Consider the following 14,204-nt stretch of genomic DNA (forward strand, 5'->3'; position numbering starts at 1 on the left):
TATTTCCTCAGGATAAATGAGAAGCAGAGATGTCCACTGAGACTAAGGACTGTGGGTCTAGGCAGTAATTTAGAGGACTCACGCAGTTCTTTCACCTGTGATATTCCAGAATGACATCCTTGAGCTTAATGCGGTACTTTGCACATCTTGTTTGATTAAAAGTTTACCAATAAACACAAATTTTCAGGAAAGTCCTGAAGGCTTGGAAACTGTGTAATTAGTATGAGATATTCAGTGAAGAATGGCAAAGAATCCTGTCATCCAATCAGTCTTTAATATCTGTGAAATGGATGTGCTAACAGCTGCTGTCTAGAAAATCACAACCATTCCAATGAAGGTGCCAGGTTAATGAGTTTTGAAGAATCCACAGCATGACATTTCTATTCAGTATGGATCAGATAACTAACTTTTGGGATTTCTCTGGGGTCATGTGGGATTTTTAATGTATAAACTCAAGGGGTGGATCTAGGAAAAGGCCTAATGTCCAGGAGCAAAAACAACATAGTCTTCTTAGGCATCTCAGCATAATCATCTCAACTCTGGAGAAGGGACTAGCTAGGTGGATGTGTGTTTTTGGTCTTCAGTTTTACCCCCAAATTTGTATCACGTAAGACTGTAGAGCCCATCTGGCTGGAGTCTCTCCCTTGCTGGCTGGAATGGCACGTTGCAGGAATAGTGGGTGAACCCTCAGGAGGAGCTGAGGGTCCTCCTGAGCCAACAGCTCGCAAAGAAACTAAAGCTCTCAGTTCTATAACTGCAAGGAATGGCTTGACCACATGAGTGGTTGGAGAAGCAGATCCCTCTCCAGTCAAACCTTCAGATGAGAGCCCAGCCCTGGCTGACACCTTGGCTGTACCCTGTGATACCATAAGCAGAGAACCAAGTCAAGCCATGCCCTGACTCATGACTCACAGAAACTGTGAGATAATACACGCGTGGTTGGATGCTGCTAAGTCTGCAGTTATGTTGTTACACAGCTCTAGAAAACTAATACATATTTCCCTGATGTCTGCTGAACCTCCTCCCTCAGGCCTACATTGACACTAGAGTCCCCCAGGGTATGCCCAAGGGGATTATGGAGAGAGAAATAAGGGGGGGGGGCAGGTGAGAGAAGGGAAGCAATAAAGGTTAGTCACCCACTCAGCTTTTCTAATATGGAATGGGTTAGAGCATACTTTTCTGAGGCTGTGAGAACAGCCATGTCTCACCTCAGGATTACACTGAGCTCCAGGCCATGACTAACTGCTCCTCAGAGGCTTATCTCCATCTACTCCCCAACAGAGAATTAAGAACCTAAGATCACCCAGTTCAGAAAAGGCTAATATGCAACACTTATATCACCACTTTCTAATGCAGCACCCGTGGCAGACATAACTAATCAATCACGGTCCTTCCAACTGAGCCCCTTCACAGAGGACCACAGAGAAGATGGGATTTACTCAAGGTCACCCAGCAAGTCACTGAATGATCTAAGACAAGAACCCAAAATAATAAAAACAAACAAAAAAACAAAGTAAAATAAAACGATTTTTTAAAATTAAAAGATAAGACAAGAAAAAAATTTTTGTATCCAAGACTCAGAAGCAAATGGTGCAGTTTTGCTATGGTGATGAACACCCTGGAGATAGAGAAAGATTTCTTTTGGCATCATTGTTTCTGGCAGCTATGGGCTCATGGCTCAGGTAGGCAGGTTGCTGTCAATGAGATGAACCAAAACCATACATTTTGTGAAAAGTGGTCTCTGTTCCTGAGTAGAATCTAGATTCCCTTAGCAGAGGCTAAAGCCAGGAAGAATTCTCACTTTCATTTACAATGGGGCATTTTCTGATTCCTCTATTTTTTTCTTCCTCCTTTTAAGTTAAGTGTACCACAAAATATTTGGCAAGAGTCAGCCGAAGTGTAGGGACTCAGAGCTCTCACTCACTGTGTGTTACAGGTTTCTCACAGGCTCTCTCTCCGTGCTTTACAGAGAAAGCAGGACCAGGGAGAGGGCCTTCCACCCTCCACCCTACCCAGTCGCCACTGGAGACCTTACCCCTCCCTGTTCCAGACTACCTGCTGACCTTGTGTTATTTATTTTCTCCTCCCAATTGGTGCTTGAAGCTTACTTTAATTCAGTTTCACCTGGATACAAATGTTAATGGGACTACAGCCCTATTTCTAGACATGAGAACTTGAATCTTTCACTCTGTCCAGATCTAACCAATGGAGACGTGGCAGGGGAACAGTTTGCTTTGAGTGAAGCTTTCCTTGTTCTCTTAGAAGAAGGTGACTCTTGGGTTTGCTCTGGCCACCTGATCAAGTCTGGAGTTCCAGGGTTTCACCTTGCCACCTATTTCAGTGTGAGCTTGATAAATCCACGTGAATTCTGAGAGATTACCGTATTTCTAAGATACTCAGTTACTACTAGTGTAAAAGGGGGAATAATGTTCCTCCTCTTTTGGGGTTGTTATGAGAATTATGAGCTAAGGTACTGGAAAGTGCCTGACACAGTGCTTCTCAAGAGTTTGGCTTTTGTCAGCTTTTCTTTGAGCTTCTGAAAGCACTCTTTCTCCTGAAAAATGCTCAAGGATGCAAGTTCGGAGTGACACATTCTCTTAGTATCATGAGGAATACAGTTAATGAGAAATGACTTCAGTTTACTGCATCTGCTAGTAATCCTGTGATGCCATCGCAAAACAAAAAGCACATGACTGCTCGTAAGCCTGTGGCACCTGAAAAAGAAGTCGGATTTTGACTCAGAAAATCAGGCTGTACAGCTAATCGCTCTGATCCAATAATGCGGCCCTGCAGAGTGGCATCATCAGCCCTGGGACACAGGAGGAGGGAGGGCGAGCAGGGAGAGTAAGCACTCAGGGAAGGGAAGCAGCTGCCCAGTTCTCCAGACACACAAGCCAATTAAAAATTCATAAGGAGATGTTTTATATCCAGTGTCTAATACCACTGCTGGGTCACAAGCTGATCTGAGCCAATCAATAGTATTCATCATCCTGAAAGGAACTAGTGATTGCATGTTTATGAGAACTGGGATGTTTTCCAAGCCAAGGCCAGTTTCTGGTTACTTGGAATGTGTCACCCTTAGAAATATAGAACTTATTTTGAAAATGGAACCCAAGACCTTTTAAAAAATTATTCAGAGAAGAGGAGGAGAGGTACTTTTCAAATCTAGGGGGAAAGTGTTTAAATTCATTTTTAAGTCAACTGAAGGACTAGTTTTTAAATTGAAGCTACTTTTTTGTTTCAATCTTTGGTGGACAATCTTTATGTATGATTCCTTTTTACTTAGATCTAGAATTTTTTCTTTTTCTTTTTTCTTTTTTTGGCTGCGCCGTGCATGGCATGCAAGATCTTAGTTCCCTGACCAGGGATTGAACCTGTGCCCCCTGCAGTAGAAGCACAGAGTCTTAACCACTAGACTGCCAGGGAAGTCCCTAGAACTAGAATTTTAAAAATAACACTTTAACGTACGTGTTCAACTCCTCCAAATACAAGTGGAAATGTATGAGAGTGAAATCATAAAAAGCAAAATAAATGGAGTCAACTTTATCGTTATACATCACTAAGTTCCAGGTTGGTTTGATTTAAAAAAGCTTTTAAAGTTCATAGAAGTTCAACTTGAGTTTCATGGTTTGCTTTTTACACAGACAATGATTTAAAGGCAGAGGGAGGTAGAGACAGCAAGATGAGTCTTAAAGGTTATGTGCTCAGAAGTCTGCTGAGGATTTCAGGGGAAACCACACCACAGTCTGGTTAGATGGGAAAAGCACTGAGAAAACCAGGGCTTCCAGGTGTGGCTAAATTAGAGCACTTCCTGAGGTCTTCAAAGTAGATCCTATTAAACGCCATCCCCCCACGCTCACTCACAGGTGTATTAAACATCAAGAGCTCACGAATGGAAAGCCTTGGAAAATCAACTTGTGAAGCAGGAAGGTAGGAAAGGAAGAAGGTCAGAATGGGATGAGGCTTTCATCCTCTCCCTGGTGATGGTGTCAGGAAAGAAGCTGTGCCCTTGCATCTGTGTAAATAAATAAGATTTCTTTTAATGGCTGTGAAAATAACAGAAGACCATTGTAAAACAAAGAAAAAAAATGTAAAAAATAAGAAAAGAAAAATCATCCATAATCGTACTGTCCTGAAAAGTCTATTTAACAAGATGGAGTATTTTCTTCCACGCTGTTATATCTGTCTTGATATAGATATAGAAAAAAAGATATAGTACATTGGAATTTTTCTGTAAATAGTTTTATATCCTGCATTTTCAATGCATATTTATTTTGTAATCATTTTCACATGTCAGAATTTTCAGATGTGGTATCTTATTATTCAGTTAGGAGTCTGTTAGAAGGATATGCCATGCATTTGCAATCCCCCAGAGTCAGTTCATGCAGACATTTATAGCCTGCCCATCTCTGTGCATTGAACCCTTACTTGACTGTTTATTTCTGTTGCCACCACTGAAGCCTGCCCCGTTCCCCACTTACCAATTATGTGACCTTGGGAAGCTTCTTAACTAAGCTTCAGTCTCCTCACCTATAAATGGGGATAATTTTATAGAGTATTACATAATGATCGAGTAAAAGAATATATGTGTTAGTTTCCTCCCCTCTGCTCTTTCTTGGTTTTCAGGTTTCTCCCAGAAGCAGCTATAGAGTAGTGTTTAAGAGCTTAAGCAAGTAACCTAGGCTCTCTGTGCCTCAATTTCTTCACATGTATTTTGGGAATAATGGTACCCATCTCTGCATTCATAGGTTTTCGGGGAGGATTAAATTAGATGGTCAGCATAAGGCACTTTGTGCCCGTACAAGTAGGAGCACAATAAATGTTGCTTCTTCCTTTATAATCTTACAGGATCTTTCACGAATGTCACTTCATTGTTTTCACCAGAGCGTGAGCTCCTCTATGGCGTCACCGTGGACGGTAAGTTCCCCCTGTGGGCTGCCTCTTGGAGTCACTGTCTAGTGAGCCTCCAAGCAACCCAGAACCCAGGGCTGGGCCCCTCCTCACTGTAGCCACACCTTGCCGTGGGCTCCAGCCCCGGACTTCCCTAGCAACCCCTGCTTGCCCCGTACCGGAACAGGGGAGCCCTTGGGAGGGAGTGGCTTGAGAGGGAGAGACCACCTTAACCGCAGATCAGCATCCAGGTATTAGCCAGAGGGAAGAAAGTCTGGCTATGAGAGAACTTCTGAGAATTGACTGAGTCAATTTTCAGAAAAGGCCCTGAGGGAGAGATAACCTCAGGGAAAGGCCATAGCGACTTTCTCTTCTTCTTGGGCCTTTCTTGGGGGAGGTCTCTTTATGACAAGAGGTGGTAACAACCTTGCTTTGGTGCCACCAGGCAAGATCACAATGAGAGGACAGAATTCACCCAGAAACCGGGGTGTGGTAGCAGTCTTGAAGGGTGTCTGCCCTGCCCCCAGCCTGCATGTTGTACTCTAGCAGAGGTTCTCAAAGCATGGTCCCTGGACTAGCAGCATCAGCATCACCTAGGAACACAAAAGAAGTGCAAGTTCTCCGTCCTGCCCCAGACCTGCTCAGTCAGAAACTGGGGGATGGGCTTCCTAGTAATGAGTGTTTTCATGAGCCCCACAGGTGATTCTGATACAGTCTCAGGTTCAAGGCCCACTGCCCCACGGGGACTGATGGGGAGAGGAGAGGAAGTCTGGATTCCTCTTTCCCAGGCCCTCTCTGAGGACTGGCTAAGTTCCTGCCCAACATTTTTATCTCCGCTTCTGTTGTTTGCTTGAGCTGATTTCAGCAGATTTCTGAACTAAAGAGTTTTGAGTAATAAAGCAGGGGTCATTCAAAGAAAAACAGTAAGAGAAGCAAAGCTTTGAGGTGCCTATGCCCCCTGCTTCAGCATCCCCCCCCTTTGGGTGCCCCATAGCGGCTGATCAGGAAGCCTGGTCGTGACTAGTGCCCGCTGTCCCTTCTTTCTGGGCAGAGAGACAGACCATGCCAAAGTGGTTTGTCCCTCAGAATTCTGCCCAACGAAAATTTCAGGTATGGGCACAAATACTTATGTACAAAGATGTTCATCTCAGTATTATTTATACAGGACAAAATGGAAGGGTGGAACAACCCAAATAGCCAAGAGTGGAGGTCGAACCAATTATGACATGTCCATATAACGGAATATTATGCAGCCACAGAAAATGATGTTTTTATAAAACACTTGGTGTCAAGGGGGAAATGGTATCAAATAATGTTAAGTGATAAAAGATGAATACAAAACAGTATGTATAGACTAAACCCATATACATGCATAGAAAAAAATCTAGAGGTAAACACAGAATGTTAACGGTGGTTATCATCTCTGGGTAATAGTATCGTAGAGTCTTTTTATTTTTTTCTTTATACTATTTGGTATTTTCCAATTTTCCACAGTGAACATGTATTACTTTTACAGATAGGAGAAAACGCAATCACAGTGTGTGAACTTGGTTGGTCATTTTACCCCTGCAAGTCTCCGTTTCTTAAACCTCCGTGGCACCTGCCTAGGAACCCTCACCCTGCCTCCCGCACCCAGGGGAGAGAGTGTGATTATTGGCAGCTCCTCCCTGACAAAATATATTCTTCTTTAATCTCCACTTTCACCATATTGTTTATCAAGAATCAGATGGATCTAAGAGCTGTTTCATTTCTTTCCCATCCTCTGACCACCTTACTTTGGTGACAGCAGTGACTAGCTATGTTGTCATAACTGGAACAGGCTCAGATGTGACCATGCCAGGCCCAGACTGCAAACAGATCTGGCAGAAAAGGAAAACAAGCAAGGTACGAGTGGGCCATTAATGCACAGGGGAAATGGAAAGAGGTTCAGCTGTGCCACTGGGGCTGGTCTGAGTCGGCCACAGGCAGCTCTGCCATGGTGCCCCGAGGACCGAGCAAGCTCTGGCAGCCAGTGACCCTTGGAGGTCAGCTGGCCCAGCCATAGGCAGATTCAGGCAACCGGAAGATAACACAACAGCCCAGTACAACACCTTGCGTATGGGGGATACTCAAATATCTGTTGAGTGGAGGAATAAATGAAACTTCATCACAGACTCTGGTGATCAAGACCCTCCATCAGAGGATGCCCTCAGGGCCAGGGGTCTGGGCACTGACAAGCTTGCAGGGAAAGGGGGCTGGGGAGAGAGCTCGGCTATGTATAGAGAAATGGTGCCGGTGGGGAAAGCAGGAGCCTTAGAATCCAACCGAGATTTGAATCCCACCTCTATCACTAAGCGACTGGGTAATCCAGGGCAGTTTACCTAACCTTCCTGGCCTCACTTCTTCGCTGGCTACCTGGGGATAACTCTCCCCACCCTGAAGGACTGTTTTTGGATGTTTCCATGAGATAATGGAAGGCATGTGAAGGACTGTTAAAGGTGTGCTCCCGTGGCTCAGCCCGAGAGCAGATTAAGGCAGGTACTCTCCTGTGCTCCAGGAACATGGGCAGGTCGCTGGCACCAGGCACCGGCTCCAACTGGCCACAGAGTCCACGGCCTCTGCACTGCCTGGTTCAGAGGCTGGCCAGGTCCAGGCCTGGAGAAGGATCCAGCAGTGCGCTGGGGAAGAGGGAAGCTGAGAAGCTGGGAAGTGAAGAGGGGGCTGGCTTCTGAGGCCAAAAGAGTAGGAAACAAGAGTAAGGTGAGGGCGTGGGCACCCAGCAGGATCCTCAGGCAGAGGATATAAATTTGGTTTACTCTTTCTCAAGGGTAGATTTTGAATCTCGTTTACTTGAGGTGACATGTCTCCATGAGGAATTTGTACAGCTCCTTGTTGGGTGTGCGTAAAGGCCACTCAGACCTCCTCCTAGACACGTGCTGTTTTCGGAATGGCTTCCTAATGTCATAGCAAAGACTTGAGGCAGGCTGTCTTCAGAGATGAGAGGTACTTACCCCCACACACGCAGTCCTTCTTCTCACACCCACTGGCCCTTCTTCCCAGAGCTTTCTTGTTGCCAAGTCCTGCCCCCACATCTCTGGGTTTATCCTTACTTGGAAAGCACACTGTATTCATTGTTACCTGGCTAATCCACCAACCCTGTCATTCCTACCTGCATCTTGGGCAAGATATGATGACACAGCACTTCCCACTCTCTCATGGCTGCCTTCTGACATAGCCTGTACCAGACCATGAGCTTCCTCAGCGTGGGGGTCGTGTCTTATTGTCTGTCTGCCCTTTGCAGATTTTAGCGCAGTGCCCGTTGCACAGCAGGCGCTCGACATCGGCTGGGTGAAATAAAGAGCGAAGGGGTGTAGCAGACACTGTGGATCGGCTGCCCAAAAGCCTTTCTCGACCTTCTCCCCTTGGTTTCTTCTGCTGAGGGGTTGGAAACAAAATGCATACTCAATTTTCCCAGCTACCCTTACAGCAAGGGGTGGCCATATGAAACAGTTCTGGCCCACGAGATGTAAGTGCATGTCTTCAAAGAAAGCTTCCTCTCCAGAATAAGAGGCAAACCTCTCTGAGAGAAAGCCTTTGATCCTTTTGCCCTTCTCTTTTCTTCCTACCTGGAATGCAGACATGACACCTGGAGGCACGGTAGCTATCTTGCAACCTTGAGGCAACAAGCAACAGTCAGAAGGGCCAAGTGAAAAAGAATGAAGTATTATGATTCTTTTTTTTTTTTTTTTAAACATCTTTATTGGGGGATAATTGCTTTACAATGGTGTGTTAGTTTCTGCTTTATAACAAAGTGAATCAGCTATACATATACATGTGCTCCCATGTGTCTTCCCTCTTGCGTCGCCCTCCCTCCCGCTCTCCCCATCCCTCCCTTCCAGGCCGTCACAAAGCACCGAGCTAATATCCCTGTGCCTTGCGGCTGCTTCCCCCCAGCTATCTACCTTACTACGTTTGGTAGTTTGTATATGTCCATGACTCTCTCTCGCCCTGTCAACACTCACCCTTCCCCCTCCCCATATCCTCAAGTCCGTTCTCCGGTAGGTCTGCGCCTCTATTCCTATCTTACCCCTAGGTTAGTATTATGATTCTTTTTTTTTTTTTTAAACATCTTTATTGGGGGATAATTGCTTTACAATGGTGTGTTAGTTTCTGCTTTATAACAAAGTGAATCAGCTATACATATACATGTGCTCCCATGTGTCTTCCCTCTTGCGTCGCCCTCCCTCCCGCTCTCCCCATCCCTCCCTTCCAGGCCGTCACAAAGCACCGAGCTAATATCCCTGTGCCTTGCGGCTGCTTCCCCCCAGCTATCTACCTTACTACGTTTGGTAGTTTGTATATGTCCATGACTCTCTCTCGCCCTGTCAACACTCACCCTTCCCCCTCCCCATATCCTCAAGTCCGTTCTCCGGTAGGTCTGCGCCTCTATTCCTATCTTACCCCTAGGTTAGTATTATGATTCTTGATGGCATCTGATGACACTGATGATTATTGCTAGGCTGACCAACCTCATGGTTTGTTTGGGACTGAGGGGTATCTAGAGATGCAGGACTTCTGATGCTAAAACAGGAATGGTCCTGGACAAATCTGGACTTTGGTCACTTATCCTATTCTTTCCTAGCCCTGGACTGCTTATTTACAGAGACTTTTTATTATATAGTGAGAAAAATAGGCCCTATTTACCTCAGACATTGTAGTCAAGTTTTTCTGTTATTTGTAGTCAAAAGCATTCCAGTGAATGCACGTGAAAGTTGGTATTTCTAAGTTTCAACAAACAAACATGTACAGAGTTGCAGGTCATTAAGTGCTAGCTGCCTTCACAGAGGTTATCTCAGTTGAGTTTCATTATGATTCTTCATGGTAGGTTTTGTTATACCCACTTTACAGATGAAAAAACTGAGGCACCCAGAAGTTTAGCCCACCTGGAATCCAAGTCCTCTACATTAATGCAATGCCCTTTTCCCCCATAGCCACTCTGGCTCATTTTCTTTTAACTCAATATGTAATCACTTAATGTTATTCTACGAGTGGGCATCATTCTTTTTGAATGAATCAAGTCACTGTGAGTTGCAGTATTGCCTTCTCTTTATGGTTTATTTCTGGATAAGTCAAAAAATCCTGGTGATTTGGCTTGTTTCTCCATCATTACCGTTAATGAATAAGAGAGAATTGGTTTGCATAGATTTAAAGAAGTTTTTAAAACTATTCTTGAATGATTCAAAAGGTACAAAGGGGGGGTGTAGTAAAAAGTCTCCTTTCCACCCCTGTTGCTTTATAGATGAATATTAGCAAAACTTCCATCAGTTTTAAATTGATGGTTTTGAATGTGGACCATAATGAATAGCCCCTTAAATTTGTATGCAGCTTTTGAGATTACAAAATACTTTCAAAGGCACAGTCTCGTTTTCTCTTTCCAGCTGAGTGGAGAAGTTTTCTTTAGACTCCATTCACAGTCACAGCTCTTGGCAGATCTTCGTCCCCGCACAATCCCCTGCCCTTCCCTATTCCCAGAGGCCAGGACTTCCCTCTGGGTCCCTTGCCCCTTTTGTAGACTATCTGTCTATGACCAAGGCCACACCCTGGCTGGTGCTGAGTCTGTTGGGGCCTCCTGGGTACAACCATAGGCTCTTTATGTGTTCTTTGTATCACTCACTGCACCTGGAAGAGGCCTCTCCCAGAAGATGCTCTGAAAATGCTGTTGATGGGCCCGCCGACTGGCCAACCTACTCTTGCACATGTGTGGCCTATGAAATACCCTCTTCAATCAGCATACCTGACTTATTTTCTCTGACAGTTTGCATATTTATTTATAGCTTGCCCCTTATTAAAAGTGATGCTTATGAGGAGTCTGTAATATCATGGGAATATGTTATTACATTAACTGAAAAAACATAATATATCTATATATATGTATACCTACATCTATATATATCATATAATTAAGACTCTCATTACAAAGTCTACGTATAGAACAATTTCTGGAAATAACTCAATATTTCCTCCCTCTCAGCTCAACTGTACCTCTTCCCCCAAATTTCCTCATCTCAGTTGGGATCCGCCAGTTCCCAAGCCAGGCTCCTTAGCGTTCTCATCCTCGACTCCTTTGCCTCCACCCCCATGACCAGCACAACTGGCCACCTGTCAGTCACAGCTGTCACTAAGTCCTGTCCATTCTCCTCCTTAGCTGTCCCAAATTTCTCTGCTTTTCTCCACCCCCACAGCAGCCTCCCGAGTTCAGCCCTCACCATCTCATACCCAAGTTTCGGAAACATCCTTAAAACTAGGCTCCTGCCTTCTAAATCTTTCTCTACCTTGATCCATTCTCCACATTTCAGTCGGGGTCCTTTTTCTTTAAAAAAAGAAAAGAGTTTTGCAACACCCCCCCGCTTACAGGTCTGACTGTATCCCATCGTCCTCAGGAAACCGCTGAATTCCCTTCACAGTCTGGCTCCGGCTCCCTTCTCCAGCCCCTCGCTTGCCTTTCCAGACGCTGCCCACTGCCCACTAGCTGTTTCTGAACCCCTCGCCTCCAGGTCCCGCATGGCTGCTCTGTACGCTGTGCACCCTCCCCTGGGCTGACTTCTGCTGATGCCTCAGGTCTCAGCCTCACCAACTTTCAAGAAATAAGGTTAAGACAGAAAAAGTCAACCAAGTTAGCTGAATAATGATCCTGGGTTTTCCTCACGATGTATATAATGACCCAGTCAATCCATCAACCATTCATTCATCGAAGAATCATTAATTCCACTCAGATTTATTAGACATAATACATCTGATGGCCCAGGGCACCACTGGTTCTAGGTGTCAGCCCATATGTCTCTTTCTGCAGGTTCATTCATTCAGTCAATCTGCATTTCCATCTTTCATTTGTATTTACTCAACAGATGGCCATGCAAAAATGAACAGAAGGGTCCTCAAGGGTCATGATGGGGAGGAGAACACAGGCTTACAAACACATCATCATGCAGCATGGCCAGTGCCATGAAGAGGAAGGCAAAGCACTGCAGGAGATCAGAGACAGTCTCACAGCAGAAGTAAGGCTAAATTGACAGGTGTTAACAGGAAGATAGGGCACGAGAGATCAGGAGACAAGGAATCAAGAGAGGGAGGTTCTTTCCAGAAGAGGAAATAGCAGGTACAAGGCTTAGCGATTCATTAAAACCTGGCTCTACCAGGACCCAGGTAATGTGTGCAGGATGACTAGGGTGCTGGGAAACATCCGTCCCCTACATCCTGCCTGCTTCTGGCACCTCATCCTCCATCAGAATGCAAACACTTTCTCCTTCCTCCTTCTCCAAGTCCTATCCATTCTCAACCCACTCAAGACCTACTTCCTTCATGAAGAAGCCTTGTTGGACTGTGAACCAAAAAGATAGGCATTTAATTCTATTCTGTTTTGTACATTGCCATTTAAAGATTTCATAACAAATCTCAGCTTCCTACCAAACTGTAAAGTCCTTGAAGAGAGGGGCTATGATTTATACTTATTCTTAAATGCCTCTGGGCATGCAAGCAAGAAACCTAGAGCTTCTCTGTGAAAGCTCATTGAAGCAACCTTCCAGGCCTGCAAAGGCAGCCCTAACCTCAAGCAGTTACTGGTGAGTCTCTTAGTACATACCTTCCGTCATCATCTGCTGTGATATCGATTATAGGCTTGTGCTGAGGGCTGATTAGATGCCATTAGCGTGCTTTTATGGTTCTTGGAGAAGAGGCAAGTAATGATTCTACCAGGAATTTAGGGGGATTCCCATTAGAAGTCCCTAGTTCTAATCATCCTTTGAATTTACTGTTAATTAACTTCTCACCCATGGGAAGTAAAAAGTGTCATCTGTGAAGCCCTGAACTTGTAGATAGAAGAACCGGGTCTTTTTGTTCCATCTCTACCATGTATCAGCCTTGTGACCTTTGACAAGTCACCTATGCAATTTTTAACCTCAGTTTCCCCCATCTTTAAAATGGGAATAATAATACCTCACAGGGTTATAACTGCTCTCACAGGGCTATTGTAAAGATTAATTGTGGTAATAGATGTGAACTTGATTGGTAATATGTCATTTAAAAATCAGAAAGCACTTTTATCTTTATTATAAATGAAAGTTCTCTTCCCTCTGTTTCATTCTCAGCATTCACAATCCAGACACAATCTCTCCACAGGGAAGTAAGTGAACTGTACTGATTTTTAAAAATATTTATTCATTGATTTATTTATTTGGCTGCGCTGAGTCTTAGTTGTGGCGCGCGGGCCTTAGAGTGCACGAGCTCAGTAGTTGCAGTGCACGCGCTCTCGTAGTAGTCACAGCGCGCAGGCTCCAGAGTGTGCGGGCTTGGTAGTTGCAGCACGCAGGCTCTCTAGTTGTGGCACACGGGCTTTAGAGCATGCAAACCCAGTAGTTGCAGTGTGTAGTCTTAGTTGCCCCACAGTATGTGGGATCTTAGTTCCCTGACCAGGGATCGAACTTGCATCCCTTGCATTGGAAGGCACATTCTTAACCACTGGACCACGAGGGAATTCCCTGAACTGTACTGATTTTAAGGAGAGAGTGTGTCTTTCATCTCGTATCTAGGAGATCTACTGTAACAACCTTCTCAGGCCACCATAGATGTTGGGATAGTTGTGTCTGCCTTACTTGGGATTGTAGGTCCTCAGGGCAGGCATGCTGCACACCATGTGAGCTGCCCTATCATGCTCAGACCACAGTGGAATGGCACCCACTAAGGAAGCTGCCCAGGCTCAGCTCTTGGAACATTAGTTTTTCCCAGGGAGAATTCTCTATTCCAGGCTATCCTCTTCCGAAAGAGAGTTCTGCTTAGATTTTTCAGGGAATGTGGTTAAGAAATACAAACAACAAAAGTGGGCCCCAAACCTAAGACCCTAAATGAGAAGGGGAGGAGGGGACTCTGGAGGGAGAGACAGTCACGTCTACACAGCCGGCACCAATCTAACCAGTAATCAGAGGCCTGGACTCAAAGCCTATCTCTGATACAGGCTGGCTGTGTGACTTTGGGAAACTCACCCAACCTCTCTGAGTCTCTAAAATTATACCCTGTAAAATGAGCATAGTAATGCCTATCTTTTGGTGTTATTTAAGGATTAAATTTGTATGAGTTTTACCAAATGGAAAGTGCCATGTGACTATGAGTTGACTATAAATTTATCTGCCTAAAGGAATCATTCACAATGACCCAAATGAATTGTGTGTCTCTAGGCCTCCATGAGGTTGTCCATTAAGGGGCTTTAAATGCGACTCTAAGAACCACCTCAAGGTCTTAAAAGGCATCTCTGGCAGATGAGGGGCGTGCCATGAAAGCTAGTT

The 14,204-nt window shown here is 44.8% G+C and overlaps 1 long non-coding RNA gene across 1 annotated transcript in view; it reads left to right on the forward strand.

Moving 5' to 3' along the window:
* Positions 1-4,846: 4,846 nt before the first annotated feature.
* The window catches only part of LOC112403457 (uncharacterized), a 46,469-nt gene continuing 37,111 nt past the window's right edge, over positions 4,847-14,204 (forward strand). Inside the window, exon 1 of the long non-coding RNA XR_003003906.1 lies at positions 4,847-4,917. This is a non-coding gene — a long non-coding RNA (uncharacterized LOC112403457). The remainder of the gene's footprint in view (positions 4,918-14,204) is intronic.

This window comes from Neophocaena asiaeorientalis, unplaced genomic scaffold, assembly GCF_003031525.2.
Source record: "Neophocaena asiaeorientalis asiaeorientalis breed wild unplaced genomic scaffold, Neophocaena_asiaeorientalis_V1.1 scaffold67, whole genome shotgun sequence".
Taxonomy (NCBI): domain Eukaryota; kingdom Metazoa; phylum Chordata; class Mammalia; order Artiodactyla; family Phocoenidae; genus Neophocaena; species Neophocaena asiaeorientalis.